The 19,238-nt window shown below is 46.9% G+C and overlaps 1 pseudogene; it reads left to right on the plus strand.

The window, feature by feature from the left end:
• Positions 1–277: 277 nt before the first annotated feature.
• LOC124273320 lies at positions 278–19,146 on the plus strand (annotated as a pseudogene).
• Positions 19,147–19,238: the final 92 nt, after the last annotated feature.

The raw sequence follows: 19,238 nt of genomic DNA on the forward strand, positions 1-19,238 counted from the left end.
TCAACCTTCACAAGAATGGCTCGAATGAGCCACACAACACCCGAAAGATTTAACACCCTGATGCCACCCTGGACTTGTGTGGACATCAAGGTGGAGACCCTTCAGTAGCCAATGCTTGTCGTAAGAGGCGACTAACGGGATCGGGTGGTCAGGCTCGCTGACTTAGTTGGCACATGTCATCGGCATTAAACAACAGTGCGGCATTAAACAACAAATCCACCATATTAAAACGGTGGAACATGTGTCGTAGAGTTCACGGCCACGTTAATACATCGCCTAAACGGAACATTCCTACCACATGCTCGTGCATTACCTCTGTTGGACAAAATTACTGTCCAGTCGGCATGATCCAGCACAGGTGAGACTATCAACCCTCAACTAGATTTAAAAATATATTTTCATTGTTCAGAGTGAGAGTATTTAAGAATTAACGTGTGTGTTTTTTCAAACTGCAAAAAAAACACCTTGATACCAACAAGGTTGCCGATATTTATCCTCAGAGTGAGAGAAGGTTGCCATACACCGTTGCCAATTAGAATTGTACCTGTAAATTCGAACCTATGTAATATTTTTTCAGTATCTGATAGACACTGGTAGCCAATATGCTGCAAACACATAACGTTCTTCTAAAGTGTTAATTAATATTAAATAATGTTAAAATAAAGAAACACCATTTTTGTGATAAAACTTAAATAGCACTCTCAATCTCATATTTCCAAGCCTCCCAACCCGTAAGGTGGTTGATAGTTTGTCGACCCTAGCCCTATAGTTGTTTAAGAAGAGACAATTTGTTTTAATGAAGTAATATTGATACACCTTTCAAAAAGATGCATTCAAAAGTGGGTATATATGTTAACTTGCCAATTAGTATGGGGTGTAAGGTAAAATATACTAGGACTGCAGCGTACTTCACCAAAATACCAAATATAAACCATGTCTGCTCGGTGACAACCTGTTCACGAACAATCGTGACCCAGCGATTTGAGGCATAACGAAAAATTAAAGGCAATTAAACTTGAATGTATTACGTTGACAACATTTGGTACCGATGGTCTAGTGTTCCATACTGTCAATCATGAATTTTCGACGTCCTTTAATACCAGGTTCAGAATCTTACTGTCGTAAGTTTTTGTTTGTATGTCCTATAACGCCGCCCTCGGCAATATTCCAGCTACATGATGACTCTGTAAATGAGTCTGGGCAAGGCAATCCATTTATCAACATGAGCATCGATCTACACAATGACGTCTATACACGATGACATGTGTCAGTTAAGTCGGCGAGCCTACCCGCCCGATCACATAATCACCTGTTAGGACAAGCATGTGTTGCTGAAGACCAGTTCTAGCTTTGTTCTTCACGAATATACCGTAAGAGGCGACAATCGGGAACAGTTGGTTATGATTGCATACTTTGTTGCAGAATATCGTCTATCCAACTTGCAATGATCTATGAAATCACCAGATTGTCTGGTCCGAAATTGAGTATTTTCAGAATGAGCATAACGTTGGAATATTACCGAATGCAGCTTTACAAATGAATACCGAACAGTCCCCTAGCTGCCATTAACTGTTTTATATTTTCAGGGTGACCTCTGACCGTTCAAAAATGAGGTCAATTATTTTCATTCTAATATCGGTGAGTACTGAAACACGATATCTATAATACTCATTAAATGTTCAGACTGTTCAAATTAACAAATGTATTTCTTCATTTTGTGCATGTCGTATTTCCAGGATTTCCAGAATTTACCTACACGGTGACATTGATCTGTTCTGTATTTCAGGTGGGATTGGGCTCCGTGTCATGTGAACGTCTGACGCCCGGTCGGGGTAGGTTCGATTTTACAAACTCGCCTTTTCGTTCTCGAAACCCCTACTTGGAACCTTGGTCGGGAAAGATCACTAATGCCTCGGGCTTGTCCCATTCTCAGGGTCGAGTCTGACGTAGCCTAGTGGTTAAAGGGTCGCTCGTAACGCCGAACACCCGGGTTCGATTCCCCACATGGGTATAATGTGTGAAGCCCATTTCTGGTGAAACCCCCCCCGTGATATTGCTGGAATAGCGGCGTAAAACTAACCTCACTCACTTTGGTCACCGTGTGTTCACTTGTTCGCCTGTTGACGTCAAGATTCTTTACGTACAATCGTGACCTGGCCGAATTATTCAATTCCGACATTTATCAGGTTTTATAGTTATGAACAGAATTTCGAAATGTGTACAATAGAAATCTCTTTAAACATGAATACTATAATTGGTGTGTATGAGGTATTATCGCATACAAGTGTACAGTCTGCAGCGTGTTCGCCCAACAAACATTATGTTCAGGCAGTGAGTGAGGTCATTAAAGACAAACTTTTTTTCACATTTATATCTACAATTTATGTAGTTAATATGTGAAAGTGTGGAATATCTGTTAAACTAAGTTCGGCCTAACGACAGTCTCAGTGTTGAGGAGATAGGCAATTAGGAAAAGGACTTTACAGAGGAGAGATTAGATTGCGGAGTGCAGAAATGCAAATTAGCAGAAATGCTATAAAAAATACTGGATGACTTTATGCAAATTAATGTGATGCGATGATTTGTATTACAAAGACACTTTTACATGCCCTTTACGATGAAATTAGACTTAGCTTCACAAAATATCAAAATATATCGGAAAATACCTGTGACGCGAAGGGGATAACTTTAAAACTGTAACTATAAAACAATACTTTTAGAAAACATGACTGACCACCCCTGCTTTTCACGCTTTATGCATGTAGGTAAGCGTGTGCGATGATGATTGACAGAAGGCTAAGATGAGATATGTCAGGCTTTCCAAATTATCAATGCAAAGGTGCAATTAGACGATCCACTTTTAATTTTAACCTATCAAAACAAGAGTCATCAAAAGATGAAAATCCCCAGGCTCCAGAAATTGGAAAGAACAAATCATCTGACAGTTACTGATAGCCCTTTTTGAAATTAGACTTAGCTTCACTACAAACGATAGCTGGCGTAAAATAATAACTTTAAAATAACTATAAAAATCTCATACTGAACAGCAAAAGAAACGCAAGTTTCGGAAAAATGAAATCTCATGAAGGTAAGCGTTCATGTTTATGGAACGTTCATGGTAAAGTGACGTAATGATCCAAGATGAGATGATGTCATGCAATTTGACGTCCATACGAACCATTCGCACAAACACACCAACAGTGCAGCAAAACCATAATTTTTGCACGTGCATTGACAGTTCTGGATGAAAAGCATGCATTTCACCGGAGGAATTTTTTTCGAAATTGTTGCCATAAACACACACAAATATTTTATACAGAAATCCCAAACTACCAAAGGCACCAGTTTGTCAAAAAAATAGTGTACAGTCCAGTATTGACGCTATGCATTTGGCTGTGTGCTGTAGAATGATCCTTCCCTTTATGTACACGCCACTCAAAGATGCCTAGACTAAGAACTGAAATATTTAAGGTTAGAAAGGAATGGCCATTGGAAAGTTGCATGGGAGGTGAGCTCTGCAACCGCTGTAGCTAGACAATTGGGCAGTCAGTTCTGTCATCTCCATACCACTATTACACCACGAGGTATGGAACACGTGCTCAACGTCATCAGCAAACCGGGGTTGCTGCTGGTCGTCCCCGTACCGGACGGCAACGAGTGACAAAATGCGACAAAGGATTCATGCGCAAGATCGGTTCATCCGGGTCGCTCATCTAAGGAACCGAACTCAAGCACCAACAGTAACAGCAGCCTTAGTTCATGGGTCAAGGGGAGCAGTGTCCAGCGATACGATTAGGCGTCGTCTTCGGGCTGCTGGAATCCACTGCCGAAGGCCATATGTGGGGAAAATTTTGACACGCCAACCACGCCCACAGCAGGGGTGTCGATGGATTATCTGGCTCAAAACATTAACGTTTTTCCATGGCCGTCTTTCCCGTTATATGGCTCTCATTGAACATTCTGGGACGAAATTGGACGGAGGATTGGTGCAGGTAGACAGCCACTCACACTTGCACAACTGGAATAGAGATTGGTTTTTGAGCGGAACCAATTGCCTCAGGGATTCTTTCAGACTCTAATGAACTCAAAGAGGCCACGTTGCACTGCCTATATGCAAGCTCAAGGGTGCCATGCACGCGACTAAAGAGACCGTCACTTATCGCGTTCAGGGGTATCTCCATTTGACGGACTGTGATCAATTTGAACTTATTGCAATTCAATGTGAACAGCAACTTTCAGCTGTTAAATTGACGGTTTGTCTATAGAATAAATGATGGGACATGATTTTGGTTGTCTTCTATTCACAAACTTGACAAAAAGCCAGACTTGCGTTTCTTTTGCTGTTCAGTATATTAAGGATGAAGCTACCATGGAGTCTCGCTATCAATATAAATAGAAACAGGAGGGGTCGCCTCAAAATCAAAACCACGACGGGTGTCGCAGACGGTGGTTGGGTCGGGCTGGGGGATAGAGATATCAGCTAAGATGTGATATTCATTTAGGGGAATTAAACTGGGGAAGTAAACGGCATGTCATAACAATTAACAAATAATATCCAGTCCTGTCGATCTTCGGGTGGTCAAGTATATTGAGACATTTAATACGATGGCTGATTTAAGCTTTTCTATGGGTATGATGCTCTTTTACATCTCAACATAAACTTCATGAAAGAAAGACACGTAAGATGTTAATCAATAGATGACATATTGAACACACATGAAAAAGCATGTCTTTGAGATGACCCCCTTGTCTGTGGGCAGCACATGCATTTCATGCCAGGTGAGTCGACAGTCCGTCGTCATACCTGGCTGAGCGACCTAATTGCCATCTATAGTCTGACTATTGTTTTCAGCAGCTTGTATGTTTTGTAAGTTCTGCCCAATTTTACGAGTGAACATGAATTTCTGGTTATCCTATTACGCATCCCACTGAACGCCCGGTTAGGCCGATGTGGGATATTTCGACATAGAATTTTTGATGTGTACATTTTAAGGATACAGAGTAACAGCCTAAAAATATTTGTTTTCTATTTCTGACAGTACTTTAGGTTGTCGGTCTGGTATAGTTCTGTCCAGTCCGTGACCATCAGGTATCAAACAAATGAGGATATATGCTGGTCATTGATCGAAATGGGTCAAGTCAAATTCCAAATACGGTTGTGTCGAACGTACGTTTGTTTCGAAGTAAAGGCTTGGCCCTTGTGAATTCCTTTAGTCATTTTGCAGTTACTTCACGGTATCTCCCATCATTTTCGACTCGACGGTGTATCTTTATTATGTGATATGGCACAGACAACTGCAGTCTTCTACAATCACTATTTTGTTGCTAAATCCCCAATTTAATAACTTCCTGTACGCCCCATTTTAGTGTAATCTGTCAGGATCAGCTGGTCATTTTGTTAACTCGACCACCCCCACCCCCGAACACTGTTGACCGTTCTGACGAGATGCATACAGTGATATTTGGCGATGTTCAAAGCGTGTAAACTTGTTTGGTTGTTTTAGCGCAGCACAGGCAATATTCTAGCTATATGGCGGCGATCTGTAAATAATAGTCTGGACTAGACAAACCAGTGATCAACAGCATTAGCAATTGGGACACGACATGTGTCAACCACGTCAGCGAATCTGACCACCCGATCTCGTTAGTCGCTCTTACAAGCATGGGTTGCTGAAGACCAATTCTAACCCGGACCTTCCTGGGTCGTTAACTTAGTAAATGGAAATAGTCGTTAGAGCGAACAAGCTGTAATACCTTCATGATAAATAATCGTTTTATCGACTGGTTCCTCGCCATGCATTGACTCCATGTTAACGTTAACACTTTGTTCTAGTTAACATAACGTGTGGGACGCTGAAGGACAACACCGCCACAATATACTACTTCGGGGACAGTATAACCGTCTCGGCATTCATGCACAATGGTAGGAGCTGTGTCTTCAAACAAGATGTTGCCAAGGCGACGTGGAGCCTGGAGGTCGCCTTGTCTGGAAAGAGCAGCAAATGTGTCATGACGGTACGTATAATTAAAATGTTAAATATGGTTCCAGTGATCAGTGTTCTCCAAAATCTCAGAACTGAGGTTCCCCACAACGGTTCAGTTAAATTTTACAAACGCATGTTCCACACTTTGCAATACCATTCACACGGGTTAAGTTCCATTCGATTTGCCCATGAAACACCTCGGGTACTGCAATGCAGTAGTGACAATGCATGATAAAATGCGAGACAAGGTCACTTTTCACAAAGGTTAATACAATTTACTGAGTTACTGAACTCTAGTGTGTACTTTCTTGAAAAGTGTAACCCGTGAAGGTCCGGGTTAGAATTGATCTTCAGTAACCAATGCTTGTAAGAGGCCACTAACGGGATCGGGTGGTCAGGCTCAATGCCTTGGTTGAAACTTGTCCTCGTATCCTTTTGGCGTAGATCGATGCTCATGTTGATCACTGGATTGTCTGGTCCATATCGATTATTTACAAACCGCCGCCATATAGCTAGAATATTGCAGAGTGCAGCGTAAAACTGAACTCACTCACTCTTGGAAAATGTCGATATCGGACTATTACCAAGTTTATTTATAAATTCAAAACTCTCGTATTTTTACTGAAACAAATTTGCAAGATATCTTTTGTAAAAGTCGGAAAAAAACATAGCACACTAACCGACATCAAAATAGTCGATATTGATATTGAAAAACTCGTGAGAAAATCATGCATGCCAAAGTTCAGTTTCATGAGTCGAGAAAGTTCACCTAAAGTAATGGCCTTAGTTCTAAATTATTGTCAAAACCAGGCCAAGACTAAAAGCAAAATCGGGACGTTGTTTGAAACAAATAAAAGCCTGACCTATGACACGGAAATGGTCCTAAATGACCTTTTCAGAGTAGAGTCTTTGACAGCTCAGACAAACTCTAGAACAAGGTGTCAGTAAGCAAGTGAAATGCATGTCGGCTTCATGGAGTTGTGGTTGGAGATGGCCTGCGACTTCCAAGAGAAACAAGACCACGACGTGAGCTGACTTGACATCAGCTCAACACGATCTGATCAGTCCTGTCATTTCTCGTTTCCAGAAAATGCCGCACCGACGTATCTATAGTATTGAGGTCCTCTCTCGTCGTGGAAGCCCCGTCTTCGAGACTGATGAGGATGAGAAGTTTCTCATGGAATGCAACTTCGAGACTTACAAGGATGAAACAGAACAAAGCCTCCCTCTTATTGACGTGTGAGTGGACTTGGTTTAAGTATTTCGATGCTGAGATTGAACTTAACCACTCGCACCTGAACTGTCAGTTTGTTTTATTGAATAGAATGTCTGTTTGATGCAAAATAAGATGTGGATGATTTTTGATAATTTTAAGGGACACTAAAGGTACGATATTTACGATAATTCCCAAATGGGTGTAATTGTCATTTAAAATCAAGCATCCCTAGATGTCGCCAACTGGATGACAAGGGGGTGATAGGGTAGCCTTGGGGTTAAAGCGTTTGCTCGTCACGCCGAAGGCCCAGGTTGATTCCCCACGCGACTACAATGTGTGAAGCCCATTTCTGGCGTTCCCCCGCCGTGATATTGATACAATATTGCTAAAAGCGACGTAAAACTAAACTACTCTCACCCGTGAAGGTCCGGGTTAGAATATTGATCCTCCGTAACCCATGCTTGTAAGAGGCGACTAACGGGATCGGGTGGTCAGGCTCGCTGACTTGGTTGACATACGTTATCGTATCCCAGTTGCGTAAATCGATGCTCAGGCTATCGATCACTGGGTTGTCTGGTCCAGACCTGATTTTTGCAGATCGCCGCCATCTCGCTGGAATATTGGGGCGTTTACAACAAACAAACAAATAAATAAGTCAGGCTCGCTGACTTGGTGGACACGTGTCATCGGTTCCCTATTGCTCAGATAAATGTTCATGCTGTTGATCACTGGATTGTCTGGTCCCGACTCTATTATATACAGACCGCCGCCATATAGCTGGAATATTGCTTGGTACGGCGTAAAACTAAACTCGCTCACTAAACTCATTCGATGACGAGGTTCAGCAGCATATAGAAGGCAGGGACGTGTATCACGATAGACAGTGTTGCAACCAGACGTGGAACTGAAACCTCGGGATATATCGTCAGCACATACATTACATTGTGGAAATGAGAAAGCACCTCGGTTATTCTTTTTCAGAGAGATCGTCCTTGGGGTACATATTATGCATTTTCCGGCTGAAAAATGTCCTGTGACAGTTGTATCAATGTTTTTTGAATAAAAAGATTGTACAATAAATAAACTCTTTTATTTATTATACGGACCCTACCTCACGGAGTTACCTCCCTTAGCGCATGCGCACCAACTGGGTAGGCTCCTAGACCCGTATCATCATTCCTTCTGCTGTCACGGCCCTGAACAGACGTTCGTTGTGATTACCTTTCATGAGCCGTACGGCGCTGTATTTTAAGATGTCTGAGACACCACCTGTATGTTTGGTTTTATTTGTCTAAAACAATAACAGTAAAGCCTTACAGTGGTTGTTTCATAATTGTGACTTTGTATAAGTACTATCAAAATACGCAAACTTTCCCGTGGTTTACGCAAGTTTGCTCTGCCATGGCGGGAAGTTTAGCGTGCCGCGTGGTCGTAATATTGCGTTTTAAAACCAACTATTACTTTCCGTGGTAACCTTCACGTAGTTTTCAATGTTTTCTACGTGTTTCTCTGCTTCTGGCCACAAGTTAACTAACATGTTTACGTGTTTGTTTCAGGCTTTTACCTGTTGTTCGGTCTGTGGGGGAAGTATTCCCCGGGCTGACAGTCACTCCCAATGCGTGGCCTGTCTGGAGAAGACGGGCCATGTGGCTGATACATGTTCAATTTGTCTGGCCTTTTCCCCCCGGGCACAGAAGAGGCGGGCGGCCGACACCCTGTTTTACCGCGAGATGCGTGAGGCGGGAGGGGACCTGACGCAGGTTCCCCCGTCAAAATCTAAACGGGCGTCCAAAAAAGGAAAAAAATCCCGTGGCCCTTCCCCCTCTCCTACCACTTCGAGTGGTTTTGACATGTCTATAATGGAGTCGATGTTTCAGAAGCAGATGGACTCAATGAAGTCCTTCGTTCGGGAGTCGGTTGGAGGTCTCCGCCAGGAGTTCCTCACCCACTCCGGACGGGGGGCGGAGAGTCCGGGGGTGGGATCGCCGCGCTCGGCTCGATCCCTCAGCCTTGAGGCGTCTGTCGATCCGTTGCCTCTGGCTTCGGATCCGGACGCCTCGGCTGCTCCGGAGAGGGAGGTGCTCCCAGTCCCCCTCTCGGAGCTTGCGCTTGGGCCGTTGAGTATTCCTGGTATTCCGGTCCCTGCGCACACCCGCCCCATGAGAGCGGAGGCACCAGTTCTGCCTGGCCTGCCTCCAGCGTCTCGGGACCGGGGTCCACGCACGCCGGCTGGCGCTGACGTGGAGCAGTCGGTCTGTTCCTCCCTTCCTGTGGTGCCCAGCGCTAGGCAGTCCACCGGGTCGGGGTTAGGGTCCTCTTACGGAGGAGACCCAGCCTCTGACTCGGGCTCGGACGCCGAGGCAATGGAGCTTGGGGAGGTCGAGGAGCATGACGGCGGCTTCCGTTTTGCTTCGGCCTTGCGGGAGGTCCGGCAGAGAATTGCCGAGGGCCTACCCCAGGCCGCGGTGCCTGCTGGTAGCGTGGACTCGACTGAGTTCCGCTTGCCTGGCGAGGCGTTTGCCCCTAGGCAACCCTCACAGACGCAGCTCCGCATTCTGCCATCGTTGGTCGCGGACGTGGTCGATCCCCTCTTGTCTGGTACCCGAGTCAGGTTTGACTTACCTGAACTCGTGCGGCGCTACCAGCTTGGGGAGGATTCCCTGTTCGTCGTACCGATCGTTGACGAGTGTGTTTTCACTTCCGTCGCCCTGGGGGGAGGCTCGGCTTCCTCCGGAGCAGCTCCGGCTGCTCGGCAAGGGCGCCTCACTCCACCTTTTGCCCTCGCGGGCGCCCCCCTGCGGCACGCGTACCGGACCTACGAGGAGGTCTACCGGAACGCGATGCAGCAGGTGCGGGTGGTGGTCCATGAGGCCTACCTCTCCTCGATACAGAGGTCGGCCCTGGAGGCGGAGGGGCATGCTGGCGACGTGTCGCCGCATGTCGTGCTACTCCGTCAGCTGTCGGAAGTTCAGGCTCACCTCGCGCGCGACTCTTTGCGGTCTGCTGCGTCGACGGTGATGTGCGCAGTCATGGGGATGCGCAGGCTGTGGCTGTCGACGTCTAGGTACTCGGCAGCAACACAGCAGACCTTGCTGGCTCTCCCTTTCCGTCTGGGAGCGACCCTCTTTCCCGGGGCACAGCAGGTCATACGGGAGGCTGCCGCTGCAGCTACCTCCTTCAAGGATTCTAAGGCCTTGTTGGAGCACCCGCGGGTGTCTCGCCCCCGCGCTCCCGTGCCACCTTCCTCCGCCGGGGTGCAGCCTACACCCGAGTCTGCCGGCTGGCTTCGGCCGCTTGGTAGGGGTAGGCGGAGGAGTAGGTCCGCCAAGGGTAGGGGCAAGGAGCAGTCCTCGACTAGCTCCCAGCCTTTTCGCGGGCGCGGGAGGTCTGCCCCGACCTCCCGTTAACCCAACAGGCTGCCGCTCAAGCCGTGTGTCACACCCAGTCAGCTCCGCTACTAGGGTCCACGCACGCGCTCCTACCCCATATCCCAGTGGGAGGCCGCCTCTCTCTATTCCTGCCGGAATGGGAGAAGGCTACCAACAACGCTTGGGTGCTGGCCACGGTCAGCATAGGCCATCTCCCACTGTGGAAGCGAGGTCCGCCCGACTTCACCGGCATACGACGCACTCCGGTGCCGTCATGCCAGGCCAGGGCGGACATATTGCGCGACGAAGTTCAGGCTCTGCTGGACAAGTCCGCAATCGAGCGCATTCCACCGGGAGAGGAACAGGCGGGATTTTACTCCACGTACTTCCTCGTCCCGAAGAAAGACGGCGGGTTCCGTCCGATTCTCAACCTCAAGGGGTTGAATCGCATGCTCGAAGTACCATCCTTCAAGATGGAGACACTGCGCTCGGTGATCTCATCTGTTCAGCCCGGCGATTGGCTCACGTCAATCGACCTAAAGGATGCGTATCTGCATGTACCCATACATCCCTCGTTCAAGCAGTACCTCCGGTTCTCTTACGACGGGATGTATTACCAATTCAGGGTGCTCCCCTTCGGCATATCGACTGCCCCAAGGGTGTTCACCAAGCTCATGTTAGTCCCAGCTACCCTAGCTCGCTCGCAAGGAAGGCGTTGTTACCCTTACCTAGACGACTGGTTGCTCGGAGCACTAACACAGCCAGCGAGTCAAGATGCTACTCACACAGTGATAGACATTCTAACTCGACTGGGGTGGATCATCAACCTCAAGAAATCCGACCTGGTACCCACCCAGGACTTGGTTTTTCTTGGAGCGCGATTCCAAACGAACAAGGATCTCGTTTCCTTGTCGCCCGACCGGGTCACCAGAGTTCGGGAGATGGTATCTTCATTCCTCTCCCAGCCCCAGGCACCAGCACGGACTTGGCTCCGTCTACTGGGCCATATGGCGGCGACGATCTCTGTAGTGTGGCGGGCGCGGTTGAGGATGCGTCCCATACAGCAAGCTTTGGCTCGGCTGTGGACTCACACGGAGGATCTGGAGCGCAGTCTCACAGTCCCCGAGTGGTTGACACCTCACCTTCAGTGGTGGACAAATGTCGGGAATCTCACCAGGGGGTCCCTTGGAAATCCCGACGCCAGCTCTCACAGTTCAGACAGATGCGTCCCTCACGGGCTGGGGGGGCGTTCTGGGCAGTCTGTCGGCTTCCGGACTCTGGTCCGAAGCCGAAGCTCACCTTCACATCAACGTGTTGGAGCTGAGAGCTGTGCGGTTGGTATTCGAGCGCTTCAGAGAGCATGTCCGTGGCCAGGTAGTCCGTCTTCAGTTAGACAACCAGACGGCCATGTCGTACATCCTGAAGCAGGGAGGCACGGTGTCCCCAGCGCTCCTCCGGGAAGCGTGGGACTTTCTCCTCTGGAGCGACCAGTACGATTGTCAGGTACTCCCTGTTTATCTCCCGGGGCTGGAGAACGTGCGAGCAGATGCGCTCTCTCGCCGGATCCTGGCCCCGCACGAGTGGATGCTCGACAGGCAGATATTCACAGTAATCTCCCAGTTGTACGGGTCGTTCGAGGTGGATCTGTTTGCGTCCGGCGGGACGCATCAGACACCCGTGTTCTGCTCTCGGATACCGGACCAGAGGGCGTTGGCTGCCGACGCCTTCCTGTTAGATTGGACGGGCAAAGTGCTCTGGGCGTTCCCGCCGTTACCACTCATTCCCCGTGTCCTTTCACAGCTGTCCACCCAGCCAGCTCGGCTACTTGTGCTACTGGCACCGCTTTGGCCGTCACAGAGCTGGTTTCCGGTAATTCTCAGGTTTCTGGCTCAGCCTCCTGTTCTATTACCTTTGCGACCGGACATTCTCACTCAGAACGGAGCGCCCCACCCAAATCCACGGATTCAGTGGGTGGCTTGGCCTCTGTCAGGTCTAACCTCGAGGCACGCGGAATTCCTGCAGCAGTTGCAGACACAATTCTGGCTTCGAGGCGGGATTCGACAAACGTTCAGTATGAGGATAGGTGGTCCCGCTATGCGCGCTGGTGTGCAGATAGGGGCATTGCAGATCCCTTTTCTGCGGATTTAGTCCGAGTATTGGAGTTTTTGCAAGCTCGTTTGGAAGAAGGCCTGGCGGCTTCGACCATTCGTGGCTACTCCACCGCTATTTCCACTTTTCACACCCCTGTCGATGGTGCTCTTCTGGGGCAGCACCCTCTCGTACAGCGCTTTCTAGCTGGCGCGGAACGGATTCGACCTGCTCTCAGGCGAACCAGTCCACCTTGGGATTTGTCGATCGTGCTCGATTGGCTGTCCGGTCCCACTTTCTCACACCTATCGGCTATTTCCATTCAGTTGTTGACCTGGAAAGCTGTGTTTCTGGTGGCGGTAACATCTGGTCGAAGAGTCGGCGATATACATGCTATGTCGTCCGACCCGGCGCTGACTGTGTTTCACACGGATCGTGTCAGCATTCGCCTCCCAGATACTTACCGACCGAAGGTCGATCACGCTTTCCATGTGACAGCTCCTATCGAACTTCCTACTCTTACCCAGCCTTCCACATCGGGGACCACTCCTACGAGCACTCACCCGTTGGATGTCCGTAAGACGCTCAAAGTCTATATCAAACGAACGCAGGGGATCCGTACGGGTACCCAGCTGTTCTGTTGTTACGGTGGCGGCGGGAAGGCTGGTCTGCCAGCGAGCAAGCAAACTTTGTCTCGCTGGCTAGTATCGTGTATTTGTGCCGCTTATCAGGCTAAGGGCAAGCCTCCCCCTGAGGGGTTGAAGGCTCACTCGGTCAGGGCAGTAGCCGCATCAAAAGCTTTTGCATCGGCACTCCCCATTGAAGAGATCTGCTCTGCCGCTATTTGGAGCCGGCCAAGCACTTTTATACGCCATTATCAGCTCGATACACATTCACGCAATCGTGCGAGCTTTGGTCGTACTGTTCTCTCCAGTGGACAGTGTCCTGCCACCCTGACCAAGTGAGTCTTGGTTTATTGGTTTGTGTTGACGCTCCTGTACAATGATTCCATTATTGACATGTCTGCTACGAGCACTCAGAGAACCTGTACCCCCTTTCGATTCTCTAAGGAGTTACGATATCGTTAGTGAGTGGTATTTTTGTTTTCCCCCTACGGTGCTCTCACGAAGAAGCCACTTAGTGGGTCGGATTTCACTGACATTCGCACTACGTGCAATGTCTCATTATGCTAGAGGTCGTCTTTGAGCACAAATCCTCCCTGTCAGTTCCCCTCCCATAATGCCTCTCGCGGAAGCGAAACTGGGTCGAGTGACAGGTGAGTGTTATGGCGTCTGTTCAATTTTTTTCCATGATACGATCGCTATATTTTGTGTGTGCTTGGACAGAATTCCCTCCTCCCTGGCCTCCGGTCTTTGGGAGTCTGTGTTTATGCATAATATGTACCCCAAGGACGATCTCTCTGAAAAAGAATTTTCCAAACCTGCAGAGGTTTTCAATTCTTTGAAGAGAGTCGTCCTTGGGGTAGGGCCCACCCACCTCCCCGCAATTCTGTTCACTGATGAGAATTCAGCAGAAGGAATGATGATACGGGTCTAGGAGCCTACCCAGTTGGTGCGCATGCGCTAAGGGAGGTAACTCCGTGAGGTAGGGTCCGTATAATAAATAAAAGAGTTTATTTATTGTACAATCTTTTTATTCAAAAAACATTGATACAACTGTCACAGGACATTTTTCAGCCGGAAAATGCATAATATGTACCCCAAGGACGACTCTCTTCAAAGAATTGAAAACCTCTGCAGGTTTGGAAAAGTTTTTACTCATTGAAATGATTCTATATGAATGCTAGTTGCAAATATCAAATAGTGTTTAATATATGGAAGATTTGAACTTGTTGATCATTGGTTCACGATTGCGTATGACAATCCGTACATTATATTGTTTCTCTGCACCCTCAACCAGCAAGAAGAGGGGCGAAAAAAATACGTTTTCCGTTGTTTAATTTATTTTTTGCCAATTTAAATGGTTTATAACGTGGTTAGTCTTTAAGTAAAATAGAGTTGCTATTGAAACATTTAATAGATAAATTAACCAGCTGAAGTGTGATTACCAGGGGTGCAGCTACCATTATTTAAAAAAACCACGGGCTGTCACGTTTGCTAAAGATCACCATGAAAGTTGGACAAGCCCTCAATACGATCTAAATATAAAGCTTCGCAACTTATCGGGCTTGCATGAAAAACTTGGCTTGCTACGCTCCTGATTACTCTATTTTCATCACATCTGGGCCTGCATTTCCAAAGCTGCGAGAACATTGAGAATTATTTATTAATTCACTCTGCATGAAACTTCAGTATAGAAGGATAATCAAGGAAGGAATGCCAAGCGCCTAATACTTGACGGTCCTGGCTGATGTTTACGGTTTATTCGTGAAGAGAAACAATTAAATATTACACCACTCAAACGAAGTGAAAAAGGTTTCTTTTATTTAATAGTTCCGTTGATGGTATGGCAGATTAATCATTTGAAAGAATTGATTTCGTTTTTGTATATTTTGGAATTTTCGAATGTGAGTCTTTGCCAAACAGCATTCCCCATTTGTCAGACGGCCAGACGGTCTTGGCTGATTTCATCCTAGCTAACACGTTTCCGCAAATTGACGAATAAACATTGAAGTGAATTTCTTTTGTACTGTTCACTACTGGGAAAACTATTCAACTATTGCCGTTAAGAAGAACGTTAAGACAATGTAAAATACGTTGACATCAAACAACTTCAACTTCTGTGGAGTGAAGGTCCGGGGTAGAATATTGATCTTCAGTAACCCATGCTTGTCGTAAGAGGCCACTAACGGGAGGGTGGTCAGGCTCGCTGACTTGGTTGACACATGTCATCGTATTCCAAATGCGTAGATCGATGCTCATGCTATTGATTACTGGATTGTCTGGCCCAGACTCGATTATTTACAGACCGCCGTCAAATAGCTGGAATGTGCTGAGTGCGGCGAAACACTAAACTCACTCGCTTACTCAACCTAGTGGCGACGTAAAAATGACGTATCACAACGTCAGGCCACAACGTTGACGACGTAAATCGATGCCACAGAATAACGTAACGAAAGCGTGACGTTTTGACAACGGGAAAATGTTAGTCGGGATGGATTGTGGTTCAGAGTATCAATCGATTGATACATTTCTGATACAGATTTACCCAAACCAGGACCTAAACTAAGTCCACCTTTTTTTCTCGCAGTTACATCCTCAAATAGTGCAACTAGAGCAGATTTATCAAATAGCAGATAGTCAAAGTAGTAAAGGCAGGTAAGTATTACGAATGACAAGTTGAATGACAGACGCAGAGTTTGGATTACAAGTCTATTTTTACGTGTTTCGGTACCTTTTCAGCTTCAAAGGAAGAGAAGGGTCTTGGATTCATGCCCGTACGATGTGAGGTCGTAACTCCAGATGGAAAACAGTCTTCTGCCATATTAGCTGATGGGTACGTCAGACACCTTTGATTTGATCGGGTTTCATTACATCCGACTATAGTCTGTTTGCAGTGAAAACTTATCGATGAATTTCACTTTAAACAAAATAGTAAATCAAATAAAGTGAAATTAAGATTGCGAATGCTCATAACTTTACCTTGCCAATTGAACATTTAAATGTCAGAATTTTATTCAACTTAGGATAAGCTGTTTAACAAACGATCATAGTTTCAAATCGCTGTTATTGGTTTGTATTACAAGGGGGTATGCAAATTAAATGAAACCTCGAGAACAAGAATGGTTGGTTTCTACGGTAGTCTAAGTTAACGCTCATCACGTACCGCACGTGCTTTTGTTTCACTGTTCCAACTACTGCGCTTAACCCCACGAATACAAACCAATAATAGAGGTTTGAAACTATGATCATTTGTTAAACAAATTTTATCCTAAGTTGAATAAAATTCTGAGCTTTAAATGTTCAGTTGGCAAGGTAAAATTATGAAGATTCACAATCTTAATTTCACTTTATGTGATATGCTTTTGTTTAAAGTGAAATTCATCGGTACGTTTTCAATGCAAACAGACTGTAGTAGTAGCTTTCTTAGTTGGTAGCCTCCAACATGGGATGGGATGCTGAAGATTAATCATTAAAGAGTTGACTTCAGACATGTCCAATTGGGGCGATGTGTTAGCTTGGTGGTTAAAGCGTTCGCTCAGAGGATCCGGGTTCGATTTCCCACATGGGTAAAATGTATGAAGCCAATTTCTAATGTCGACGGTATATTGCTGGAGTATTGATAAAAGCGGCGGAAAACCATATGCACTCATGTGCCCAATCTGTCCATAGGTGTGGTACATGATACCCGTTTGACAAGAAGAAAGGCTGTTCAGGTGATCAAGATGGTCGGACCCCGTTCCGTGACAAGAAGAAAAGCTTTCATAGATGATCAAGATGGTAGATTGTAGGTAGGTGCACGGTAGACCAAGTAGATTGTATTAGTAGGTTCCAAGTAGATCTTTGGTAGCTGCACGGTAGACCAAAGATATTGTAGAGGTGCACGGTAACTTCAAATGTAGCTTCGTTATTGGTAGGTGCACGGTAGACCAAGGATAGATTGTACCAAGGAGATTGTAGGTAGCACGGTAGACCAATGAGATTGTATTGGGGCAGGTGCACGGTAGACCAAGGGTAGAGATTGTATTGGGGCAGGTGCACGGGGACCAAGGAGATTGTATTTGTAGGTGCACGGTAGAGGTTGTAGGTGCACGGTAGACCAAGGAGATTGTATTGGGAGATAGGTGCAGACCAAGGTTGTAGACCAAGGAGATTGTATTGGTAGGTGCACGGACCAAGGACCAAGGAGATTGTATTCGGAGGTTGTAGGTGCACGGTGCACGGTAGACAAGGAGATTGTACCGAGGGGGGAGACTGTATTGGGGTAGGTGCACGTGGCACCGAGGGGGGTTGTATTGGGGTAGGTGCACGAGGGACCAATAATACTGCGTTTGGACTTGGTAAGGAACCATACGGATTATCGTATAAAGTTCGTAATGGTACCTTTGTTGCATAGTAAGTTTGTCACAAATACAATTTGTCACTGAAGGTCAAGCACTTGGACACGAGACTATACAGTTCATGCATTCGCAAGCGTGGACACTACACGTTGGAAGATTTCTTTTAATTAGTTTGAGATTGCGCCAATCCGATGTTGCGTCTTAAATTTCGAGGGCCTGGCAAACCTGTCGATTCTGGTTGTTTTCAAGTGAAGCCCGTCAGCTGTGTTCCATTGTGTTTTGTATCAGTGTACTATAATAAACAGATTTCCTTTTAAATATAATATAAGAATGCGTGCCATTTCGTGTAGTGATCAGCAGTTATCTGAGTGTTTGACAAGTATGTATTTTGTATGGTTAATTAGTCCACGTGTGAAGTAGAGGATGCTACCCTTGCCCGACTCAGGCGTGACGCAGATGAGGATGCTACCCTCGCCCGACTCAGGCGTGATGCAGATGAGGATGCTACCCTCGCCCGACTCAGGCGTGATGCTGATCAGCCCCCCATGGTTGTCCATGCCAGCACCGGGGACACGGAGGTGGAAGGAGTGGGCTTTCAACAGGGTGGGTCTGTCAGGTTTTACGTTTCCTGTTGTGGGAAAACGGTTTTACCAAAGCACAGGTATGGCGGCTAAGTTTACCGGAGCAAACCGACTCGATCCACATAAATTAAAGACTTGTTATTACGGACTCATCTGAGATTTTAAATTTCATGAAATGCTATGATCGGGGTTTGTATTGAAACAGACCGGGCTTTTTAATATGTATTCCACCAAGTCATATAAAATACGTAGTTAAACGTTTTCTTCATCGCGTTATGTATGATTGATTTGGAGATACGTAAATCGTCGAAGCAAAACACCTTGGCTTTTAAACCACAGTTGTATTGACTTTCAGCTGCTGGGGAGCTGCAAATGGTAGCAGCTGAGTTCTTCGTCCTTCAAGATCCAACGTTAGAGCGAGCTCCTATGGAGACAGATTTGAAACCGAGCCTCAAAGACGGCCGCAGACCGGCGTCCCAAGAGGCGTCCCAAGAGGCCCGCAGACCGGCGTCCCAAGAGGCGTCCCAAGAGGCCCGCAGACCGGCGTCCCAAGAGGCGTCCCAAGAGGCCCGCAGACCGGCGTCCCAAGAGGCGTCCCAAGAGGCCCGCAGACCGGCGTCCCAAGAGGCCCGCAGACCGGCGTCCCAAGAGGCCCGCAGACCGGCGTCCCAAGAGGCCCGCAGACCGGCGTCCCAAGAGGCCCGCAGACCGGCGTCCCAAGAGGCCCGCAGACCTGTTATTGGTAATCTGCCATTCAGAAATGAGGACGTTGACCACGCAGACCCTCATCGTGTCACGATCGTCCACCAGGGGGAGTCTAAGATCTTCACACGCAACGTGAAACTAGCAGTGCTTGGGACGTCTGGTGTCGTGCTGTTGATCTTTGTATTTACCACTTTGTATCTGCTGAGTCGACTCAGAAGCATCCAATAAATCCGGTGTATGGGTAGTTTTCGTGTCATTTACACTGTATGTACCATAACGGATCTGGAGGCTTGCAGCAACGACAGGTACTGGTAGGATGATTGCTGAAAATCGGCA

This window comes from Haliotis rubra, unplaced genomic scaffold, assembly GCF_003918875.1.
Source record: "Haliotis rubra isolate DU_JTF1 unplaced genomic scaffold, ASM391887v1 Scf18, whole genome shotgun sequence".
NCBI lineage: Eukaryota > Metazoa > Mollusca > Gastropoda > Lepetellida > Haliotidae > Haliotis > Haliotis rubra.